General features: G+C 37.5%; 1 pseudogene; it reads right to left on the bottom strand.

Moving 5' to 3' along the window:
- Positions 1-2,703: 2,703 nt before the first annotated feature.
- Positions 2,704-7,738, bottom strand: LOC107591864 (opsin-5-like; annotated as a pseudogene).
- Positions 7,739-10,805: the final 3,067 nt, after the last annotated feature.

Genomic DNA, 10,805 nt, shown 5'->3' with positions numbered 1-10,805 from the left:
GTTACCTGCAAATCAAACCTGTGACCTTACCAGCTGAGATACAGGAATGGCAAGTTTAGTCAGTTTGTTTGTTAGAACAATACACTGAATTATAAGAATACTTGAATGACCTGAATTACAAGACACAACCATCTTCTTCCACATCTGGAAACAATACCTCGCCAAAACTGAATGATTTGCACTGGTTTTGAGACAAGTCAAGGACAGATGCTGGGTGGACCATGAGTGCATCTGTTCAGTGTGAGGTAAGGCAATGAGAAAGAGAGAGCAGTCAAGAAACATTCAAGGGAAGGTGAGATCTCTGTATATCTGAATCTAGTTTCTTTTGATTTGGCTCAGAGAGCTGTATGTTGTCCCACCCAGGAGTCTGTTCTCAAATTAGCCATGAATTCACTGAAATATATAGACAGGGAAGGTAAAGGGTATAAGAGAAACTTAACCTTGGACACAAATGCAGTGACACATAATTAGGCAGAACCGATTAGGTCTCATGATGTGCCTTGATAAACATTTAGTTTGTCCAAGTCCATTTATTTGTGCTAGAAGATTCAGTCATGTTGTAAATCATTTTGAAATGGATTATTTGTATAGATCCTTCAGAGTCAGTCCTTACCTTTCTTAATTTACAGAAAGACAGAAACTCAGATGAATGAACACATAGAAAGTCAGCAACAACTACAATGTAAACAAGCTAAACAAGACAACGCCTAAGTAGATGAACAGGACATGCAGCATAATTTTATTCATGCATCTAGCATTTTTTTACCATTAAAAGGGATTACACATAAATCAATGATTAGTATTTTATATATATATATATTTATTTATTTATTTATAATTTTAAACAGTTTCCAGAACTCATAAACACAAAAGAAATGCCCTGAAAACCCTTTTGGGTTGGCTTTAAAAGCCTCTATTTTAGATGTTGACTCTCACAACCTTTCAAGCAAAAGTTCACTGAGTGTTGGATTGAGCACAGTGCAGTGCTGTAAAGCGCAAATGTGATTGTATCTGTTGAACTGTATCTCTCTCAGTCAAGGCCTGAGGAGAGAGTTTATTCAACTGTGACGAGAGGGGCGGGGCCGAGAGCCGTGGGAACAGAGCGACCAAGGCCTGAGGAGAGAGTTTATTCAACAATAGAGTTAACAGATACCACTGAAGAGTGTAGTTTAGCCTGGGTAAATCTCCTAGTCAAATATCTAACTGTAGTTTAAGTCAGAATTTGGATTGTTTTGCTTTCCATGAAGAGACATGTTTGATCCTGTTTATCTGAGGGAAAAGTCTGTCTCTTTCTGTGTGCTTTCTTTGAATATGGGGTGCCTCAAGGCTATTTCACTGAGCTAATTCCTGATCTCGTTTTTCCGCCTCTCTTTGTTTTTAAAGGTGTAGTGACCCATATAAGTAGAATTTGCTCATTACACTGTACAGAACTTTCTTTATGTTTGAAATGCATCCAATTTTTTTTAAAATATGCATCCAATCAACCTCACCAACCACTGGTATTTTACTGCCATTTCCATTCAGATTAAGTACTTTTATCCTTTAATGAATCCATGTGCGATAGGAGTGGGCGCCGTTCAGCTGGGATCAAACTGTACAAAATTTGTAGTTGACAGTGCTATTACACTGTTAGTTTGTGTTACTATTACAGTGACACTGATAATACTGGCTATATCTAATTTTATCAATGCTTTGGCAATGAAAACCCACCTAGAAAGTTTTTTTCTGAACCTTTTCAGCTGTGATACTCCTCCTGTTCAGCCGATGTCAGTCTTTGTTCATTAAGTGAACTGTGCCTTGCTTATCTCATTGTAAACCATGTACAATAGAGTTAACAGATACCACTGAAGAGTGTAGTTTAGCCTGGGTAAATTAATAGTTATTTTTTACATAACACATCTCCTAGTCAAATATCTAACTGTAGTTTAAGTCAGAATTTGGATTGTTTTGCTTTCCATGAAGAGATGTTTATCTGAGGGAAAAGTCTGTCTCTTTCTGTGTGCGTTCTTTGAATATGGGGTGCCTCAAGGCTATTTCACTGAGCTAATTCCTGATCTCGTTTTTCCGCCTCTCTTTGTTTTTAAAGGTGTAGTGACCCATATAAGTAGAATTTGCTCATTACACTGTACAGAAGTTTCTTTATGTTTGAAATGCATCCAATTTTTTTTTAAATATGCATCCAATCAACCTCACCAACCACTGGTATTTTACTGCCATTTCCATTCAGATTAAGTACTTTTATCCTTTAATGAATCCATGTGCGATAGGAGTGGGCGCCGTTCAGCTGGGATCAAACTGTACAAAATTTGTAGTTGACAGTGCTATTACACTGTTAGTTTGTGTTACTATTACAGTGACACTGATAATACTGGCTATATCTAATTTTATCAATGCTTTGGCAATGAAAACCCACCTAGAAAGTTTTTTTCTGAACCTTTTCAGCTGTGATACTCCTCCTGTTCAGCCGATGTCAGTCTTTGTTCATTAAGTGAACTGTGCCTTGCTTATCTCATTGTAAACCATGTATGAAACTGGCACATAGTCTCTGCAGTTGAACTTGATTTTTTTAGACATCTCACTGGACTTACACATTTATTTAAATCACATCATATTTAGTTTTCGAGGCTTGTTCAAACAATGAAGGCTGTTTCCACAGAACACATGTAATGTAATTCATGTTGACATTGAAAACAATTTAAAAGCATGACATTCTGTGTGAACTGCCATTATGGAAATATGCTTTCTACATCTTAAAAAGAGGTGAATTTGGTTGAGTAAACATTGCAGGAAACATTCAGGAAACATTCCTGAAATCTGCAGGAAGTTCTGAGGATCAGTAAGAATTCTGAGACAACAGTGAGATTTTCTTCCTTTTCAGTTTTCTTTATCCTTGTGTTTGGGCATCTAAGGACATCTGCGATTTTACACGTTACATCATCCCCTCCTTCCTTACATTTTATGCATTCTTTCTTTCTTGAGTATCTCTCACAGGAGGTCGTTTTGCATTCTGTCAGTCAGTTGTCTCACTGGTATTTCACTCTGAACTGTGCCCTCTAGAATATGCGCAGTTCTCTGGGGATTAATTTGCTGAAAACTTGGCCCTGCTTCTGCATAGACATGGTATGCCCCATAACTCTCTGCCTGCCCACTGGAAAAGGGTGTGGAGGTGCTGGCATCCTTATTGTTGCACTGCTGAAAGTTCTTCACCTGCCGGTCCTTTATTCCTGGTGTGGGACTGGCTTTACTGTGGCTCAAAAAAATCCTGTGGCGGAGAGTTTGAGTATCCTTACTTAGTGATTTGCGAAAGTTGGGTTTGAAGAGAAGATAAACCATAGGGTTGTAAATGGTGGAAGATTTGGCCAGAATGGCTGCCAGTGCAAAGGCGGTGGGTGGGACCTGTTCATTGGCGCTGAAAGCAGCCCACATGGCAACAATGGCATACGGGCTCCAAGCCATAAGGAAGCCAATACATACAGCCACTGAGAGCTAGAAAGAAAACACACCACATATACTGTACTTAGTCGACATGCAATTAGACAGAATTATTTGTTTTTAAATGTTTTAAGATCATATTTTGACCTCTGTAACCCATATTCTCTCTCCCACACACACTACTTCAGGAAGAATGCATTTAATTGATCAAAAGTGACAGTAAGCACTGCTAAAAATGATTTTCTTAATCAGTATTTTTGTCTTTTCCAGTACAAATATTTTTTTTTGCAGTGAAGACATTTAGTGTCATGAACAGTCATACATTTGTAATGTTACATTTATAATGTTACAAAAGATTTCTGTTTAAATAAATGCTGATCCTTTGAACGTTCTATTCATGAAAGAATCCTGAAAAAAAATTCTGAAAATATTCTGCCAAACCTCTGAACTGTATGTTCTATGTAATATGAACAGAACAAGCTGCCATATTCATTTATTGTCAGCATTACTGCTTATTTTATGTGTCTGTTGATGACCCAGATCGCCAAATGTGTGTAAATGTATGCAATGTACACATATGTTCTGAGGGGACATTTGTGTGCCTCAATAATCAACATTCAGCACCAGTATATTCAACAGTGCAGCACTCACTGCCAACAGCAAAGTTACACATGGATACAGTATACCAGGGCTTCATGACACAGTTTTTTAAAAATAAGGCTGGTACAGCCAGCCCTTGTTCAGAGGACAGAGGATGGGTAATCAGCATTACTTTTTGAGGGACGTTAAGTACATACTCAGCAATAGTATCACATTCGTGCTGTCTGCTCCACAGGGCAATAAAATATGTTATATTTGCACAGTGTGAACGTGTGGACACCACATGTGCTTTTGTACACTTTTATGTCCCAGGGGTTGATTTGTATTAAAACTAACAGCTTTTTTGCTATATAAAAGTCACTGTAAACACAAAAAACAACAACAATCAACCCATAAAGCTTACTTACCTTGACAATAAGTGTGTGTGCGTTGGTCACTTTAGTTTGTGGTGAGACGTGCTGTTGAATGGCTTGGTGAGACCCCCTCACTGTGAGCAGGATGAAGGTGTAAGAGAGGATGATGATGGTACAGGGGACAATGTAACAAAAGATAAAGAGACTGATGATGTAAGCCATGGCAAGGGCATCATGGGATGGAGTGTACCTTGGAACATACAATGATGAAAAAGCATGAATGCAGAATCTGTTTGCGTACATTTCACATATTAATGCTAAAATGTTTGTGGTCATACCAGTTTATGCAGCAAGCGGTTCCGTACGGTTCTGGCCCAAAACTCCCCCAGTGGGCCAAAGGTCCCACAGCAAAGACACCAAACTCCAACCACCATCACACAAGCGTGACTGGATGAGAATTTGTTACCTGTGGCAACGAGGACTGCATGAATAAATATTTTGATGAAAAATGGTGTGACTGATCAAAGTGACTAATTGGTCCGGCTCTATGATTCTCCTGACACAGGTCAGTGTTGGAATTATTTTTAATTTCATATCCCACAGAGACAGAAAGAAGAAATGACCTGCTGTTTCAGGCTACAGCAAGCCCTAAATGTGCGCTCATTATATGCTCTTCTTCTTTCTTTCTTTGCTTAATTTGTTTCATCACTCTGTCTCTCCTGTTTTGTCTAATTTTTCCTATATGTTGTTCCACTTGTCCTCGCTTATCTTTTTGCATCTTTCTTCATTTTTGTGTCTCTTTCCATTTGTTTTAACCTCCTATTCTTGCGTATTTAAGCCAGACGGCCTTTTTATTTCACAGTGAACCGATTGTGACAGTTTTCCGAATCTTCAGACAGAACACGGCGCTAACAGTCCAAAACACTCAGACCTGATTCGGCTGTTTGAGATTAGACTTGATAAAAAAAAAAAAAACATTCAGGAGAACAGTATCATTTGGGGCATGTTAACTGATCATGTTAACTGTTAATATTTTAATCTAGACGGGGCCTAGAAATTGTGATTTACTATGACAAGGTCTATCCAGGATTCAGATGCAGGAACCAAAATGACCAATCACCAAACACCTAATCTGAGTAAAATTTGCCTTTGACAAGTAAATGAAACAGAGTGGGCCACTCAGGAGTGGGCCAATAACTTTATTCAGAGATGCAACATTGTTTGAAGTGCAGTCAAATTAAAGACATATAATTAAAGATAAATACATCTGTTTCACTGACATCTGGTTTACCGTTTTGCTTCACAAAAACAAAAGTATGAGTAACAAAATCACAACGCTTCTTCATGTTATTTAACAGGTGGCATTTTATCAAGAGACAGAGACTCACCTCATCATTATACCATGTTTATATTTAAAATATTGCTAAGAAAAGCACAATATCATTTCATAATGGTTTATAAAATAATAGTTTGGTTAAAGGGAGACAAAAGATCATTATACCATAATTTGGGATGCAGACTTTGAGGCAGCATACTGACGACAAAGCAGTCAGGTTTGTTAGGCTGCATAAGCCAAATAGAACCCCGCACACAGCATAGCACAGACATGCTACCTCCCCAAACAACCACCTACAGAGAAAAGAGAGAGATCATTTTACTGTTTTTGCTTGAACTCTGAAATACTCCTTTTCTTTGTTTTTACTTTAGAACCATGATACTTTACTGAAAAAATACATCAAACAGTATAAGGCATTTGCAATGGGTGAAACTTTGAAACTGTAACTTGCCAAGCTATAGCTATAATTCTGCAATTGCAGCATTTATCTGGCACCAAAAACATAAACAATACCATAAGATTGAACTTTAAGATGTAACTAATAAACATAGAAAACACAAAATTATAAAACACATGTTCATAAGTGTTAAATAGCAGCATTTAACTATATTTCCATTTTAAAAGTCGCAAGTGTTCAAACGAGCCAGTGAATCGTATCTTTTAACAGTGCATTTGAATTTATTTTTGAACCTTGTATAAAAACCGATTCAATAAAATGAATCAGACAGAATGCTACAACGTGAAAGAGGGGCAGAGGGTGCATATATAACTTCTTGACTCTATTAGAGTAAAAAAAACTGTGAAGCAGGATCTCACCTGTGTGCTAGAGCAGAAGGGATGGCAAGAGGAAACAGAAACAGGGTCATCCCTAGCTCACTCACAGACATGTTCACGACGAAAAACTCTGCTGGCTTCAGAGATGACCTTTTACGGTAGGCTACAAACAACAGCATGCCATTTTCCAGGAGTGACAAGACACCTGGGTGAGAAAAAGAGATCTATCCATCCACTCTCTCACCTATTCATCTTTTCATCAAAGTAGCTACTGAATTTTGTAAAGCTGCATTGAAAATGTGCCCCCGACAGTGTGACATCTCTATCCCATTGCTGACAAACCTGTCACATGAACATTTGATCATAGAGCTTAGAAATGCTAAGCAAACCCTGCTAGGTATGGTGAAGTAGTCTAGAATAACAATGATCCTTATTTCTTTTAACAGACTGAAGTTGGATCAACCCATGAGCTTCAATAATGCAAGCAATTTGTCAGCCGCATCGGAGGTATAATTAAAGTTCTCACTTCTAAAGAAACATTAATATCAAGCAGACCAGAACTATTGCACACATTCATGGCCACCCCATTCTCTTTCCCAAAGTAATTATATACGTGGCCATCTCAGAAAAATTGATTTTAGAATATATTTGATCATCCTTTATGTAGGACTAACAGATTTAAAAATTATTTTATACCAGCTGCTATTGGTCTTTTAAATTACAAACAACTTTATGTATATTATAAAGTCTTTTATGGAAGTCTTTGTTTTTGTCCGTGTGTTGTGGTGGTGGGTGTTTGTTTTGTTGATTGTATGGTTTACTGCTGGCTGTGAAACAAATTGCCCTCTTGGGGATAATAAAGTTGACCTTGACCTTGATCCTCAGGACAATTTGGCCAAGGTGGACACAGGCAGGGTAAGAAGCAGAAGGAGCTTAATGGCAGGTGAACCGTTTCTCCTCTGAGTTATTCATAAAGAATAGGTATTCAAAGTCATTGGGGTGTTGAGCGTTGTCCTGCTCTGATGAAACCACATTGGAACATGTAGAAGATCAGAATGTTACGGTGGTTGTGGACTCACAGAACAATGAATAAAGTGATCCCATGAGGATGTCGTGCTGTCTGGAGATTGTGGACACGAACAGGGCTGTTTTTGACACATTGCCCATCTGTGGGGAAGAAATAGAATGTCAGATACAGTTCCAAACAGAACTCCCAACACATTTCTGTTCTCAGACGCATTGGCTTTAGATTGTGATCTCGTATTACTTTTTTTTCTTGTGTGGAACACAAAAGGAGATATTTAGAAAGTCCATGTCTTTAGTAAAAAAAATAATAATAAATTGTTCCACTCAGGCTTTGAATAGGTCTGAGCTGCACCTAAAAGTTCCTCTGAGATTGTTTCATATTCTAATTCATGTTTTTTCAGGGAAAGTTGACTTAACGTACTTGTCGTTCTTCTAATTCTGACAGATCTGTCAAATGTTCAACACTTCAATCAATTAACATTTGGCTGAATTTAGACCTTTCATTGTAGCAGGCAAATTGCCAGTATTAATCAGCGAGTTTTTTAGTTCTGGTTCAACAGTCTGACAGGTCAGCTGTGTGTTCATTCATACTGTGCATAGTCAGTGAGACAGTCTAATTGACCAGGCTGGTAATCTTGTTGATTTGGGCTCTATGAACAATTGCATTTTTAATATTCTTTTTGTCTTTCAGCGGGTGACTTTTATATCACTCTATCTGTGACACATGATAATTGTACTACTTTGTACAATGTATAAACAATTTATACAGCTAATTTATACTATTGTAAACTAAATTTGATTTGGTTGTAATCCGCTAATTCTCTGTGGCTAATATAATCATAATGTAGTAGTAGTTGTTGTTGTTGTTATTTTTATTGTTAAAAAATTCTGAGTTCAGTGTTTCAGTAAATAACATTTTGTGCAATTAAATGATTATGTGGATGTTAAAGGTTGTTCATGGAACCATAGATGCCTATGAAGAACCTTTTTAAAGTCATTTTTAGAGTGAGAAGAAAATGTTCAAAATGTGAATTGTCTTCCTCATTTTCTCCCTAATCTGTTTTTGCTCAGTTCTCTGGTGCAAAGCCCCAGACAACAGGCCATTTTGGTTTGGATCCATTTGACCTAGGAAAACCTATTCTGAGTTCAGTGTTTCAGTAAATAACATTTTGTGCAATTAAATGATTATGTGGATGTTAAAGGTTGTTCATGGAACCATAGATGCCTATGAAGAACCTTTTTAAAGTCAGTGAGAAGAAAATGTTCAAAATGTGAATTGTCTTCCTCATTTTCTCCCTAATCTGTTTTTGCTCAGTTCTCTGGTGCAAAGCCCCAGACAACAGGCCATTTTGGTTTGGATCCATTTGACCTAGGAAAACCTCTAGACTAAAAGCCCAGCTGGATTTTGATTTCAACCATTTTTGTCTCATCATTTTCACCATATACATTTTCTTTCTCTCTGGCTAGGGTCCTTGATGTATTAAAGCAGACAGCACATTTTAAATTAACCTGCCAACTGCTTTTAAACCCTAAAAACACTTCTAGATTCCATTTCTGTAAAAATGCACGTCTCCTGCTGCCATGTCATTTATTAACTCGGAGCCAGAGTGCTACAATTGCCAACATTTTATTAATAACTGTTAATGCTCCTCACCTCTCCTCGCTTAGCCTCTCCTGATATTTTCTATCCTTTTTTTGAGCTGAAAAGAGCAACATAACTTTTTTGGATGATGGTATGCCCATCAGAAGGATCACTTTTCTTAATAAGAACAACAATATGATATACAATAATACATAGCCTGTGTTTTTGATCAATTTCTTTTTCCCTTCATTCATCTCTGGTTAATGTTTTATCTAATCCTCATACTTTCAGAGCTTTTAGTTTTGCAACACTGACCACTACCGTACAAATGTGGTGATGTGGTCTTCTCCACAAAAAGACAAACCACACTTCTACACTCGCCGAAAAAAAAGGTTCAAAAGCTGCCACTGTAGCGGTACCTTTTTAAAAAGCACACTCTTGTACCTTATTTACCCCTGAAGGATGCACATAAGTACCTTAAAGGTACATATACCCAAATGGTATATTTGTACCTTTTGAAACGGTACTGTCCCTTTTTTTCTGAGAGAGTATATAAGCCATATTCTTTCTTAAATTATGTGCCTTTGAAAGACACCTTTTCTCTGGTTGGTCTACATTTACATTACATTTATATATTCATGTAGTGATGTAGAAATTAGGAAAAATGCAAGCAATTTTTGAATTTATCATAAAGGAGCCAACAATGTGTACCACAATAGACTGGAATACTATCGAGCATAATTATTTTCTTATTTTATAAAAATAAAATAGTATAAATTATTATATTTTATAACAGAAACCAGTTTAATTCACAGAACACCTCAAACTAGGCCTTACTAATGTACAGCAAAGTTTAAATTAATTGACGTTTTTCTGTCTACCAATAAGACCAGACAACATAAAAAACAGAAAATAAAATATATATACATTCAATAAGATATTTGCATTCAAAAACACATTTATCACAAAACCGTTAAATATTCCTTTAAAGAACATTCAAAAAGCTCACCCATAACAGTCACCCACAGCATAACCCAGCTCGGTGATGCCTAGTTTAGACGATCCTATATTTCCACTCAATCACAAACCCCAGACAGAACTTACCTTCCAGGGGAGCGTGTGTGCTTGACTACTCACATGGAGTCCAGGCAGAATCCAAAGTATATGGCAAAACTCACACGCACAAATAGAATGACAGAGAGATACTGAAAGACATAAAAGAGGTATATCCCCAAATTCAGAGTGCTTGAGCTCTGGTGCTCGGTGCTGGAGGATGAGTAGGTGAATGGCGGTCAATCCGCTTTGAGAGTGAGCAACTCTACAACTGTTTCTTGATGTGAAGGACTGACATAATCTGAACAGACTCAGAGTCAGAAAGCCACGTCTGATGTTGCTTAGAAAGCACACACTCTCTGCTACTGGTCCTGTCGCTTTTTCTCTCCATCTCTCTCCTTTTCTCTCTCTCTCTCTCTCTCTCTGCTCTTCTTGTGTATTATCCCTGTCCCCTTGTTTTTGACCCTCCTCCCCACTCACATTTTATGGCTAGACACTTTCTCTCTTTGTCTTGCTCTCGTATTTTTTGCTTGACTGAAACAGACACATTTTCCTCACACATACAAACCTCATTCTCAAATCTGTGTTTGTCTGACAGCTTTTTTTTACCGGTTTCACCGGTAAAGATTGGGTGTGCATGATAATTTCA

Source organism: Sinocyclocheilus grahami, unplaced genomic scaffold (assembly GCF_001515645.1).
Source record: "Sinocyclocheilus grahami isolate Dianchi unplaced genomic scaffold, SAMN03320097.WGS_v1.1 scaffold146.1, whole genome shotgun sequence".
In the NCBI taxonomy this organism is placed as follows: Eukaryota; Metazoa; Chordata; class Actinopteri; order Cypriniformes; family Cyprinidae; genus Sinocyclocheilus; species Sinocyclocheilus grahami.
This window is presented reverse-complemented; position numbering and strand designations above follow the sequence as displayed.